This window comes from Rhyacophila brunnea, unplaced genomic scaffold (assembly GCF_057557595.1).
Source record: "Rhyacophila brunnea isolate RB1 unplaced genomic scaffold, BYU_Rbru_1.0 scaffold_7, whole genome shotgun sequence".
Classification (NCBI taxonomy): domain Eukaryota; kingdom Metazoa; phylum Arthropoda; class Insecta; order Trichoptera; family Rhyacophilidae; genus Rhyacophila; species Rhyacophila brunnea.
The window spans coordinates 26,752,032-26,766,698 of NW_028233339.1; positions in this window are offsets into that span (position 1 = coordinate 26,752,032).

The window sequence follows — 14,667 nt, forward strand, 5'->3', positions numbered from 1 at the left end:
CATTCAAGCTGAAGAGTGCTTTGCGAGTGCTCAAACCACTTCTGAAGCCAAATTGTGTGTCATCCATGTCTTCTTCGCATTTTCGAAAAATCCTATTATGGATGATTTTTAATAAGACTTTTAACATGTGGCTCATCAAACTTATTGTTCTAAACTCGCTGCACTCCTTTGCATTCGCCTTTTTTGGTAGAGCGATGAATGTCGATTTCAGCCAATCATCGGGAATTATGCCCGTTTCGTAAATTTTATTAAACAAATCAACGAGAATTTCTAATTGATCTTCTTCTAATAATTTTATCATTTCGTTGTAAATATTATCAGGGCCGACAGCTTTACCATTTTTAGAATTTCGTATTGCGTTTATTATTTCTGCCCTATTTATGCATGGGGCTTGTTCACATTCATTAAAAGTATAGCCAATAGGTCCCCTATCATCATCAAACAGATTTTCATTATATGTCTTCCAACGAGTCAGCTTCTTTTCTATATCTAATATAATATGCCCATCTTCTCAAGATAGTTGATGAGGTTCCTTTCGTAATTCCCAATGTTTCCTTTATCTTCTTGTTCATATTAAAGGAATCGTATTTTCGTTGGAGATTTTCAATTTCTTTGCATTGGTCGGACATCCATTCTTCTTTAGCTGTACGAATTTTACTTTTTATGGTATTATGAATTCTCCTATATTGAGTTTCATTTTTATTTTTCCATTTTCTTCTTTCGTCCATTAAAGACAGAATCTCATCTGTCATCCATTTTTGCTTCTTAGCTGTTCTTTTATATTCTAATTGATTATTAGATATGGAGGAGAACACATTTTTTATCCTGTCCCACTTGTCTGTTATGTCAGAGGATGTAATTACTGAAGTTTTTATTTGTTCTATTTCTGTGTTCAGTGCACTTTTTACTTGTCGTTTGACTTCGGGATCCTTCAGTTGATTAATGTCAACACGTTGGGTTGCGCGTGGTTCCCTCAGTAATCTTTTTAATCTAATTTTTGCTGTAGCTACAACAGGATTGTGATCAGATGAGATGTCAGTACCTGGATAAGTTTTAGTAGATGTTACGCTATTTCTGTAACGATTGCGAATTAATATAATTATAGTCTATTTGATTTCTTACAATGTTATTGCCATCATCTTGTGGGGATTTCCATGTATACAATCGCCTTGCTGGAAGTTTGAATAATGTGTTACAAACAACCATTCTCTCTTCCTGGCAATATTGTAGTAATCTTTCTCCTCGATCATTTCTTTGTCCTAGACCAAATTCTCCTACTAACTCTCCACTTTTACCTTTAACAATCTTTGCGTTGAAATCTCCTATAATTAAGGTAACTTCATTATCTTTCGTCGATTTTAGAATTTCATTTATCTGTTGATAGAATTCTTCTATAACATCGTCATCTTTGTCGTCAGTTGGAGCGTACACCTGTATTATATTATTAACATTACCTATCCATGATTTGAGTTGTAATAGCATTATTCTATCAGAGTAGGGAACAAAACTATTGACCGATCTGTTAATTTTATCGGTCACTATGATACCCACTCCATTTCGATGGTGGTTATCATCATTTCCCGACTAATACAAGGTGCCGTTGTCAGTTTTAAATCTGCCGTTTCCCTTCCACTTCACTTCACTGATACCAAGGATGTCTAATTTTAACCGATTCATTTCCATTATAACGTTGCAATTTTCCACTTTTAAACATAGTTCGCACATTCCAGGTCGCAATCTTCATAGCCGGCCCGGGGATTCTTAGCACCCTCTAACCATTTAAGGCCTGCCGGGGACTGAGGGCCATGCAATTTGATTTTCCAGTCATGATGATTAGTTAATGTGGTAGTTTCCCGTTGCTTTCCACATCGCAGTGTCAAAGCCATTAAAGCCGTTGCGACCGTGCCTTCAGTTATCTAAATGTAAGCTGTACCGAAGTCCATCCTTTCCACCTTACATCAGTACTGGTAATTGCTGCTGCCCAATACCAGGGATATTTATTGACCTCCCAGTCTAGATCCGCTGTGTACTGCGATACCAGGGTCACCTCTAGGAGGATGTGGTGCTGGCACCACGCACAGACGGTCTCGGTAAGGGAGAGGCTAATGATCTCTTTTAGATCTATATTACGCATCCACTTGCCTTGTAGGACAGCGAGGACCAGTGTCTGGTTTACTCAGAACAAAGGTACTACCTCTGCAGGCCTACTTAGCCCCCCAATTAATAAACGGTGTGTTTATTCTCTAGATTAGTCATAATTTATTTATTTATTATTATAGCCTGGAATGATTATAATATATAATTGCAATGTCGATATTATGTATGTATTTAATGTTTTATGAAGCTTATATAGCTAGTATTTGAACCAAAGAAATTGAAGACTGGAGAGGGAACACGCCATCATTTATGTACTAAAAAATACGAATCGGAGAAAGACAGTTGGTAATGTTGGTATTCTGTAGCTGCTCTTCAAGTTCATTTCAGAGTTAAATATATTTAGAATATCAAACAAAAAATTGTATTTATATGAAGTATGTAATAGAGTATATGTAGCGATTTTATAATCTATATATATAAAACAAAGTCGGATTAGTTACACCATTTATAACTCAAGAACGGCTGGACCGATTTTTATGATCTTTGATTTGTTGGATTTGTCTCCGCCCCGAATAGCAGAATAACTATTAAAACATCAGATAAATCACGCAAAAAATTAATTATGAAGAAAATTAATTTTCTCATACATTTTGACATTTTGAACAATGAACCTCGCGCATTCTAAAATAAAAGAAAATCACAAAAAATTTAAATCCGTAGATATACAACGCCTTCTCTGATACATGACAGAAACAATAAACAAACAAACAAAAGAAAGAATGATAGTCGAAATGTCTAACTGTCAATGGTGTAGTGTGCCCAACATTTCGTGCTTCATGTCAATAGCTCAATTTGCTTGAAAACGATACGAGTTACACCATTTATAACTCAAGAACGGCTGGACCGATTTTTATGATCATTGATTTGTTGGATTTGTCTCCGCCCGAATAGCAGAATAACTATTAAAACATCGAAAAAATCACGGAAAAAAATTGTGAAGAAAATTCATTTTCTCCTACATTTCGTATGGAGCGGCTTTTTTGATGATATCTCGAGAACTGATTGACTGATTTTGATGATTTTTTTTGTGCGTCATTTTTTCGTCGTTTGTTGTTCGTTTTGTACGTCAAAATCGAGACGGAGCGCTTCACTTTCATTCGGTTGAACCAACCCAAACTGCGTTCGGAGGAGTATATTCATTTACGCGATACAATCAGCACCGAAGGACATGCAGCTAATGTTGGTCGATTGACTATTCTACTGGCAACGTACATTGGCAGCCCGCGTCATATGCATGAATATGCGCAATATGCAATGACATAATATTATGTTCGTCATTACGGTCGTCCAGATCTATTCATCACCTTTACATGCAATCGGAAATGGATAGAAATTGTTCAATTGCTGTCCCCGGACAAACATCAAATGATCAGCACGACATCACCGCACGTGTCTTCAAACAAAAAATCCTGTCGCTGATGAACTACATTGTTAACCATCGCGTCTTTGGGGATACTCGATGCTGGATGTATTTGATTGAATGGCAAAAACGAGGCTTACCGCATGCACACATTCTTATTTGGTTAGTTGAAAGAATTCGACCAGACCAAATAGATGACATCATATGTGACGAGGTTCCTGATCCCGAAACCGATCCAGACCTGCATGATGTTGTAATTACTAACATGATTCACGGACCGTGTGGCGCCATCAACTCCCAATCACCGTGCATGGTCGACAGCAAGTGTTACAAGCGTTATCCACAAAATTTGACGGCGGAGACTATCATTGGGAACGATGGTTATCCACTATATCGGCGTCGATCACCCGATGATAACGGTAGAACTATCACAACGAAAGTGAAAGGAAACAATATCGTGGTCGACAACACTTGGATTGTTCCGTATTTTTCACTTCTTTCCAAAACATTCAAGGCGCATTGCAACGTGAAGTATTGCAATTCAGTGAAGTCCATCAAATACATCTGCAAATATGTCACCAAAGGCAGCGATATGGCGGTTTTTGGTGTTTAAACTCCCAACACCAACGATTAAATCATGCACTATCAAGTTAGTCGATATGTGAGCTGCAACGAAGCGATTTGGCGTATTTTCTCATTCCCCATTCATGAACGTCATCACACCGTTGTACATTTGGCGGTGCATCTGGAGAATGGTCAACGAATTTATTTCAACGCATAGAATGTTGTTGAACGTGCTGAAACACCTCCAGCGACAACATTGGCCAGTTTCTTTTCGATTTGCCAAAGCGATCCGTTTGCACGAACGTGGCTCTACTCTGAGATGTCACGTTATTATACTTGGAACGCTTCATCGAAGAAATTTTAAATGTCGGAAGCAAGGCGATGCAGTTCCTGATCATACGGATGTGCGTTTTGCTGATGCTCTTGGTCGCATTTACACAGTTCATCCGAAGAATGACGAATGCTTCTACTTGCGGTTGCTGCCGGTGAATGTTCGTGGGCCGACATCATTTGAATCACTTCAAACTGTCAATGGTATAGTGTGCCCAATATTTCGTGCTGCATGTCAACGGCTCAATTTACTTGAAAACGATACTCATTGGGACATGACAATCGCTGAAGTAATTATTGTTTCTGCATCTCCAAGTCAGACACGTACATTATTTGCTATCATTATTTCGACATGCTTCCCATCCATCGAATCCACCTGAACTGTGAAACAAGTACAAGGATGACATGTCAGAAGACATTTTACATTGAATTCGTGTCAGTTCAGGGAATCCCGATCTCGGGGTGAATGAGTAGATACATAACCAGGCTTTGCTTTTGATCGAAGACATGTGTTTCCTCATGTGCGGCAGTTTGTTAGTCAAGTTAGGAATGCCAACGCCACATCGTGGAATGAACGACGCTTTCAATCGAGAATTGGAACGTGAACATGAATATGATTGAGATGCATTGAACCAATCAGTTCGAACGAATGTACCACTGTTGAACCCCCAACAGAAGGAAGTGTACGATACGTTAATGAAGGCAATTGATGATGAAAATGGTGGCTTATTTTTCCTCGATGCGCCCGGTAGAACTGGGAAGACATTCCTCATGTTCATGATTTCGCCACTGTTTGTGCGAGATCCGAAATAGATGTAGGAGTTGCTTCTTCCGGGATTTCGGCCACGTTGCTAGGAGGATGCTGAACGGCTCATTCAGCGTTGAAATTGCCGATAAACCTTCAAACGACTCAAAAACCGACATGCAACATTGCGAAACATTCAGCAATGGCCAAAGGTTTGGAAGCAAGTAAAATCATCACCTGGTATGAGTGCATAATGGCGCACAAACGCGCATTGGAAGCACTCAATCGAACTATGAAAGATCTGCGATCAAGATGTTTTGGAGGCGCAATGATTCTACTATCTGGCGTTTTCCGCCAAACACTACCAGTCATTCCAAGATCGACCGCTGCCGATGAAATAAACCCTTGCCTCAAATCATCGACTCTGTGGCGCTATGTGAAGAAACTTCAGCTGACGACAAACATGCGTTGCATTGCTAAACGATCCATCTGCCGAAGATTTCTCCAAGCAATTGCTGACTATCGGTAACGGCCGTGTTCCTGTCGACGAATCGAATGGATAGATTTCGTTTCCGCTGAATTTTTGCAATTTCGTCTCAACGAAGGATGACCTCATCAACAAAGTGTTCCCGAACATCATTGCTAACCACAATCAACAAATCACAAGGCCGATCCTTGAGTGTTTGTGGCCTGAATCTAGAAAATGAATGTTTCGCTCACGGTCAATTGTACGTAGCATGATCACCATCCACTTTGTTCGTTCTCGCACTTGACAACAAAACGAAAAATGCCGTATAGCACAAGTTACTTCAATGAAGGGAATCGACCCGAGTGCAACCCATCCACCAAATAGTTTAACAGAAAGTAGTGTAACAATGCTACGCGAATCATATCTATTCGCTTCAATAAAACAAATGCCTTGCTGCCACACGAAGTACATTCATTTCAATGTAATTAAAATGCTTTTCATTTTGATTTGATTTTTGCACATTTATTGAACTTAATTAATTTTGAGTATTCATAAAAACTTAATTAAATTCAGCTAATAAGTTAACACAAGATTTCTTGATTCAGAGGCGGTACGAAGTTCGCCGGGTCAGCTAGTGTTATATAAATTAAATTATTTCAGATTTCCAAAGATTGAAGTTCTTCGGAAATTGTGGATTGATGCAGTCGGGCGGGAGAGCTGGGTGCCATCTAAATATTCATTACTGTTTGGGAAGCATTTCTTGGAAAGTGATCAGATAAAGATATCATCAAAAGATATCATCATTTAGCGAAAAATGCAGAGCAACCAATCAACCATATTAGACAAATATTTTAATAGATTAATTATACGTAGGAATCAATAGTTTTTCAAAATATTATTTTCTCAACGCTGACTTTCATACATTATATTTCAAATAAAAACATTTTCGTTTTAAATAATCGATTTTTTTGTATGAATTCATATTATATATGCAGGGCTTCTCTGATAATGATATTATGTTAAATAGATAAAATATTGTAATTAACTATATAATCAAATTTTCAACATACCTACCTGTATTTTGTGTCTAATAGGTTTATATAAACAAGTAATTTTATACACAATATGTCAAACACGAACCCATGTTATATTTTTATTTCATAAAATATTTTTAAAATACACATGTGTAAATAGGTAAGTACTTAATATAATAAACTTTTTTTTTGTTTGTAATTAACTGTAATCATTTGTGTTTTTTATTTAACCGTTTTATCTAAACAATAATGCTATGCTATTTTATATAGAACAATATGTAAAAATAAGATCATGTTTCTTATTCCAATATTTAACCATTTGCTATTAACTGATTTATGTTTAATTTTTCAAAATATTGTGTTTTTTGTGTTATTAAAAATAAAATACTTACTTCCTTTTGCATTATTCTTTCTTACCCTGAATCCTAATAAAGTTTTTATTGCGGGAACTTTTTATAATGAAAATACGTTTATCATAAATTGGTTGTAAGCTTGTGTTGATAAAAAAAATACTCAGTGGGGCGTTTGTATGTCCGAGTATGGCCCATTTGCAGCAAAGTGTACCTAATTTCAGAGAAATACAACTTTGTCTCACAAAACGAGTACACACTGACATTTGTGTGCTGCCTCTGGTACCTACCGCTGGGAGGAGTCCAATCTCTTTGATTTGAATACTTTTTTTGAACACTACGGTACCAATTCATTAAATAGCATTTTTAATCTAATGAATGGACCAAAGAATTTATTAATGTATTATGGTTGAAAAGTAGACCTTAACCTTTTTTATCTATGATTACTTCACAAAAAGAAATATTTACAGTACAATATCAGTTTTTTTGATGTAGCGGCAGATAAATGAGCAACTTTAATGTTTAAAAAAATTTCAAAATTTTCCCATTTTTTAAGAAAAACCATTTTCAATGCCATAAAATTAGTATTAACATAGTTATACACAATTAATTGTACTTACATATTGTTATAATTGTAAAATAATACATGCTTAAAATGTTTAATATGAATTCATTTACTGGGTTTTTTCAGGTTCATTCTTTAGATTCTGTGTTCAATTACTGGGCTTTTCTGTGTTAATTTATATATTATTTTTTTATTAAACAGAGATGTGTTGCACATTATATCTATTAAATCCATTTAAATCTACACAAGTTATAGATGAGTACAATATTTTTTAAAAGAACCTATTAGAATAAGTAAGTAACTTACTTTTTTAGAAATTTTACAATTGTCCAAAGTCCTTAAGTGTGCATTCACTGGGCGGCTTACCCTAACAGTCCTTTTATTAATTTCTGCAAATGGTGAGGTTTTGTATCCGTGTGTTGTATTTCCCTGTGTACGGCCTCCTAAAGATGTTATTGATAGCATGCCTGAAGAATGGCTATTAGGGAAACCTGATACAGGTTGGATGAAATCAGACATTTTTTGATTACTTACATGAAAAAGGGTTTTAACCCTTTCAAAGCGTCAAGAATACCGCTTTAATACAATAGAGCGCGTCATGATTTCAAGTTGTGATAAATCACAATAAATGTCAGTCAAACATGTACAAATACAGTCATCAAAAATATTTTAAGTGTTCAACGGTGATTATGAATAGTCGCAATATTTTTAACGATCTTAAAAATAAACATTTGTGACCTGATTATGATAAAGAATGACGAACAAGCCGCGTTATACAAAAAGCGTGTGACTTACGTTTCAGTCGCCATTTTGTTGACGTGTCGGCTCCGGACAAGTGCGTCGATGACAGAATTATGTTCAAAACTTCAGAGTTAATGCAACCGTAATCCCAGACCACTTAATAAATTATGAGAAATCCTTTTTTACACCCCACTTGATAATATTAATGGTTTATTTTGATAACATGACAATACACTATTCACTAAACAGAACACATAATCCACATAGTTTCAAATGTTATTAATTTATAAATTTCAACATCGTCTGATATGTAGGTAGGTCATTTTAGTATTTTTGAAACACTTAAATATTTTAATAGTTCACCTTTTCATGGTATTCTCTAAAGCACGGATACACGCATAATGGCACGTTACACTCGGAACACATGTATCTGGAATATTTTTTGGTTTTCGGCTTTTTTTTTGTATTCGCACAAAGATGACAAACTCTGCAAGGATTTATCCGTTTATTTGCGGGAGGAATTATGTCCGGCATATGCTTTGCCATCGCTCTAGCTGATAAGCGCAGTGGATGGTCGACGGGTTGCTGTGCGCGGGATGTGGCTGGAACTTGATATTTTTCAAATATTTGCCTGATTACTTTTAACTGAAAATTAGCTAGACCTGTTTTTTTGCCTGTGATAGTACTAAACAGAATATATGAATTTAATAAAAACAGATCTATGATATGGAAAGCCACCTTTTTGTACCATTTTATTGATTTTCGCATACAACTTAGTGTACTTAACATCATATCAGCTTTATCTACAGATCCCATACATTTATTATATTGGATAACACATGTAGGTTTCAGTATAGGCTCTCCGGTCTGCCTATTGAATTTTCCTGTGGGTGTAAATGAATCATTGTGCAATGTAGTCAACATATGGACTTCGCGCCGGTCGTGCCATTTTATAGCCAATAGCGAGCTACTATTTTTTGACTCCACTTCTCCTTTCTTGAGCTTCCTAAATGTTGGCATATTTCTTCGATTTTTTCGGACTGTTCCGCAAGCATTTGTTTTTTTTTCGTGAAGATGTTTAAATAAGTCTGGGCTTGAATACCAGTTGTCAGTCCACATAGTATGACCTTTACCGAAATATTCGTTCATTAATGTCGTTACCACAGCTCCCGAAATGCCAAGTCCCTGCTCATCGACAATATCTGTTCCTTCCCCGCAATATATTATGAAATCTAATATATAACCAGTCATCACATCGCAAAGAACGAACATTTTTATGCCGAAACGGTGGCGTTTTGAAGGAATGTACTGTTTAAACAGCAATCTACCTTTGAAAACAATTATGCTTTCGTCGATACATAAGTTCTCGTGCGGCATCATTGTTTTTTTGAATATTTCTCGGCAATGGTCGATCAGAATTTTAATTTTATGTAATTTATCTCCAGGAATTTGAGTATTGGGATCCGAAAAGTGCAACATCCTCAAAAGCAAAGTATATCTGTCTCTTGGCATTACTTTCCCGAACATTTGGCTGGATAAGAGTGGATCGGTTGACCAATGTTCCTCTATTGTGATGTGACGATTTCTAGTCATCAACATACTTACAGCAAAAAAAATGTACATTTCTGGGACGTCTGTGTTGACCCACTTATGCATTCGTGATTTCGGCGATGGTTCTTGTCTTCTAATGTCTTCTGTATAATAGTTATTTGTTTCGATTACGATTCTGTCCATTATATTTGAATTCAAAAAATGCTCAAAAAATTCTATTTCTTTAGAGCTATCTGATAAATTTGTGTGCGGGCTGACTCCAGAAAAGAAATCATCAAATTCGTGAACAACTGGTATGAAAGGTCCAGTAGTCCACGAAGACAGATCGTCAACATTACGATTTACATTTAAATTAGAGGCGGCGGCAGCAGCACTTTCTGATGGGGCACTGGAAGTATCTGAATCATCGTAGTACTCATTTTCACTCAATTCATAATCTGAATCAGGATCATGAATTGCTTCTCCCATTTCATCGCTCAAATTACCAGGGATATCCATTTTAAAATAATGACAAAATATCGACCACACACAATATGCTATCACAAAATGTTTTTAATTTTTCCGATACAGAAATTTTCAATTGTGTGAAAATGTTTATTTACTTAACATATCTTTTCTTTATAAATGACTGATAACTAAGGTAAATAAACAACTTTTGTCCGTTTTACCTATTAGTATAATCAGAAAATAGTATTTAAAAATGTTAATCAACAATAAACAAAGAGAAATATTGAATCGCGGACTCTTATATTTAAATTACACCTTGTTCAAATTATTTTCCGAAACTATTAACTCGCGGATAATATACTAGCAGGTAGACGAATGAATGCAATCTCAAAAAGCATTCCTTTTGTAAAATGTTTTGTAAATTCACTTTGATCAATGTAACTTTCTCATATTCTATATAACAGTTTATGCACCAAATAGTTTTTCAATCACTAAAAAACAATATAACATATTATATCGCGAATTCGTATCGCTACAAACGCGTCAGTCAAATATCTTCGGCGCACATGCACTAAGAAGCGATAAGACACTAATATACCCGGCAAGTTTGAATTGGCCCGATGACTGATATTTTTTTATCCAAGACACGCTCCCGAAAAATATTTATTTAAATTAGATAGAACAAAAGTTTAGGCTATTCATTGACAGATGTCAAGAGAAGGATGATTTCTGAATAAATTAAATCAATATTAGATTTTTTCGCGCCTGGCCGAAAGCAGTACTAGGCAAACGAAAATCGAAATGACTTTAGTCAGCTGACGCGCGGATGACTTGCGCGTATAGGCTGACTAAAGTCAGTTGCCGCGTTAGAAAGGTAAGTGGTTAGAAGATAAATCAATAAAAAAACCAGTTCTTGTGTTTGTTGACGGACTTAGTCTTACTTAGTGAGTATTGTGCAGACAATCAGATAATTTATACCCACTACCTCCGAATACTAGTATAATGCACCGTGCTCGAAATGGACAATTCTACGAACCGGAGCGCTGCATAATCTTCAAAGAATATCAAAGAGTGTTCGATTTTTTGTTGCCATCTTAAACCGATGAAAGAAATAAAAACAATCTTTGAACTTTTGACATTCACAGCATTATAATCAAGTTATGAGTATGAATACTTAAATTTTTTCTACAAGGTAACTTTGATAATTGTATCTATTTACATCCTTTATTTTCCGCCCTTAATAAAATGGCACTATTGAACTGTGCATTATCTGCATACTTTTTTATCATATGAAATGGTGGGTTTCCATTGTCCATCAAGATTTACGCGAAACCAAACTTTGTACCATATCAGTCGTAGCGGTTCTAATTATGCACAAAACTCTTTTATTCGGCGCTCTTGTTTAAATTATAATATGTATTTCTCCACCGTTGATCCTTTTAATAATTCACCTGTTTCATTTAAACATGCCATCTCCAAAATTTTGTATAAATAGATATATAATGTATTTACTTATACATATATATATCAATACGTTAGAGAATGAACCACGGAAGTCACGTTTGGACTTTTGTTCAGGATAGTGATTTTAGTGTAGGTTAAATGTTTGAAACTCTATAACTTTCTAAAGAACTATAGTAATTAGGGCCTGTAAACGGTATTATTGATAATTAAATTTATTTTTGACCATAGTATAGATAGAAATACCAAATTATTTAGAATTAATGAATTAATGGACCTCCGTGTTTTATGTTCTAACATATAATGTAGAAGTACCACTAAGCAATACTTCACCTATAGATAATACACGGAAGTCCATATAGGTAGGAATAAATTATTTTTATTTCCTGTGTATCATATTATTAATAATTATTTTATTATAAATACACAAAATATTTCAGTAAGTCTAAATATGAAAAGGAATTATATATTTTTTAATTTACATAAGTACAAGATTATTTGAAATTTATTATTGCTCTAGAAAAAAATCGACGTAATGAGAATTATTCCTGGTCATTCTCCGGGACATCAGTTGATGAGGAATTATATGGAATTCTATCATAAAATTCTTGAAATTCTGGAGATATCCATTGTTTCATAGTTTGCAGATCTTAACCGGACACGGTGGTTTTGCCTCGAAGCTCTTGGCCTAATAGAATCTCCGACTTGCTTATGTGCCGAATTGCAGGATGCCGATCATATCCTCTGGGAGTGTCCCCATATTATGTCGGTTGAAAGGGAAGAGCTTCTAAAGTTTCGAAAATTTGTCAGCTTTTAAAAATTTTGCGGCGTTTTACGGCGAGCGAGAAAGTCGGATGTCCACAGTTTGGAAATCTTCATCGGAGAACTTCGCCTTATAACGTAGATAACCAGCGTCATCTTAAGATATAAGTAAAAAAGAAAGAAAAAAATGTGTGCCATCAATATTCTTTTTTCGAGCCACAAAAGGAGCTGAAGATGATGCATACAAAGAGCAATAATTGTTTATATAATTTAACTCCATGTTAATAACTTTAAAAGGCTTGTTTTTTTTACATGTCCCTACAAATTGAACCCAATCCCATGGAGTAACAATCTGCATACCGTTCAGCATATTTTTTGACGTTATGTTATAGAGTGGTCAGTGTCTATCTCCATGTGTGTATGGCCTCGTAATAGGAATTTGTGATTTATGATTTTCAGCGTAGGAATGGTTTTCAGAAACCAGGTAAGTATATGAAAAACAATCATGATATTCTTATTTTGGCCAGGGCAATTAATTATCATACCAAATCGTCAACTCTTCAATATTTGCTAAAACATTGCTAGATGCCCATTTCATCAAGCAGCAGCCGATTTTATTGCCACCCCATCCACTTTTTATTTCATCCACATCAGTGTTGTGTCTCACTCACCACTTGCATCATCGTAAATTGTAAAATTCAGAGTCCACAATTTTCTCAGATGGAAACTATATGGAGTAGGTAAACACTTCTCAAAGTCAACCATTATTACTTTCATACTGGTAATTTTTTCTCTTGCAAGAGTTTTATCAATATTATTTAATTGCAGCTGCTTCCTGTATGTGGTCTTCCAAAAGGTGTCTTTTTATTCAAAAGAAATATTGACATCTTTAAGACTCATCTTAAGGCTATCGCAGGCGTCACAGGTATCATTGCTTGGCAAATCAAACCCGAATTAAATTTTTATTTTATTTAATTGAAAATCCATTTTGAATAGGTATATGGCGATAGAGCCACAATTTTGGGTTCATTCATGTGGTAATATTCTTTGGAGAATAAATCAAACATTTTTGTAATACTTGTTTATGTATAACTAGCTGCATCACCCGGCGCTACCCGGGAGTTACGTAGAGTGCAAGGAATTGAATATAAAAAAGTAAAAAATATAATATTTTAGATTTTAATTTTTTTGTACATTTATTGCATTTAAATATCTAAAAAAGTTCTACAAATTCTATTTATTATTATAAAACTGTCCCCGGGGTGCAACGGGTTAAAACTGACATTCGAGACCCCGACCACGCACTCCGGCTCTTATGCCACTACGTACATTGTCCGTGAGTAAAGCATTCCGATCTACGCGTAACACGTCGCCCGCGCCAACCTGGCGGTTATTAGTTTTTTTAATCTAACTTTGCCATTTGACCTCCGATCAAGCTGAAATAAACGCCAGTATTTTTTAAATGTACACATTCTAGCGACATTTTCAATAAAAAATGGGGGTTGCAGCATTAACTTCCGCGTTTCAAGACCTTGTACGCGGCGACTTTTTTTCCGCAATAACCGTAAAACAGTCCCCGGGTTACAACGGGCTACATCTGAAATTTGAGACCCCGACCAGCACTCTGGCTTGTCAGCCCCCGTCTACTGTCCAAATTTTGTCGAAATCCCACTGCGCGTGTGGATTTTTAAAAAGAAAAACGAAAATTATAGTATAGATAATACGTACCTACCTAAAGTTTGTTGGACTTCCGTGTTTATGGAATTATTATAATGGTTTATTAACATTTTTCTTAGAACATAAACATCGTAAAAAGGACACCCGTTATTTATGCACTAAAGTGAATTGGACTTCAGTGATTTTTCAATTAGCTATATCGGTTAATTTACTACTTATGGACTTCAGTGTTTTATTCATTTGTGTAATGCAATAAAAGAAAATTTTCTGCATATTTAACTCAGAAACGGTAAAAACTGGACTTCCGTGGTTTATCCTCTAATGTACAGATATATATTATATTCTTTTATTTTTTATGTAACTTTTTTATTTTTCTTTTGTATATCATTTAATTACCTATTCATTATTCTTCCTCATTTTTCTCATGTAATCTTCTTATATAATTTCTTTATAT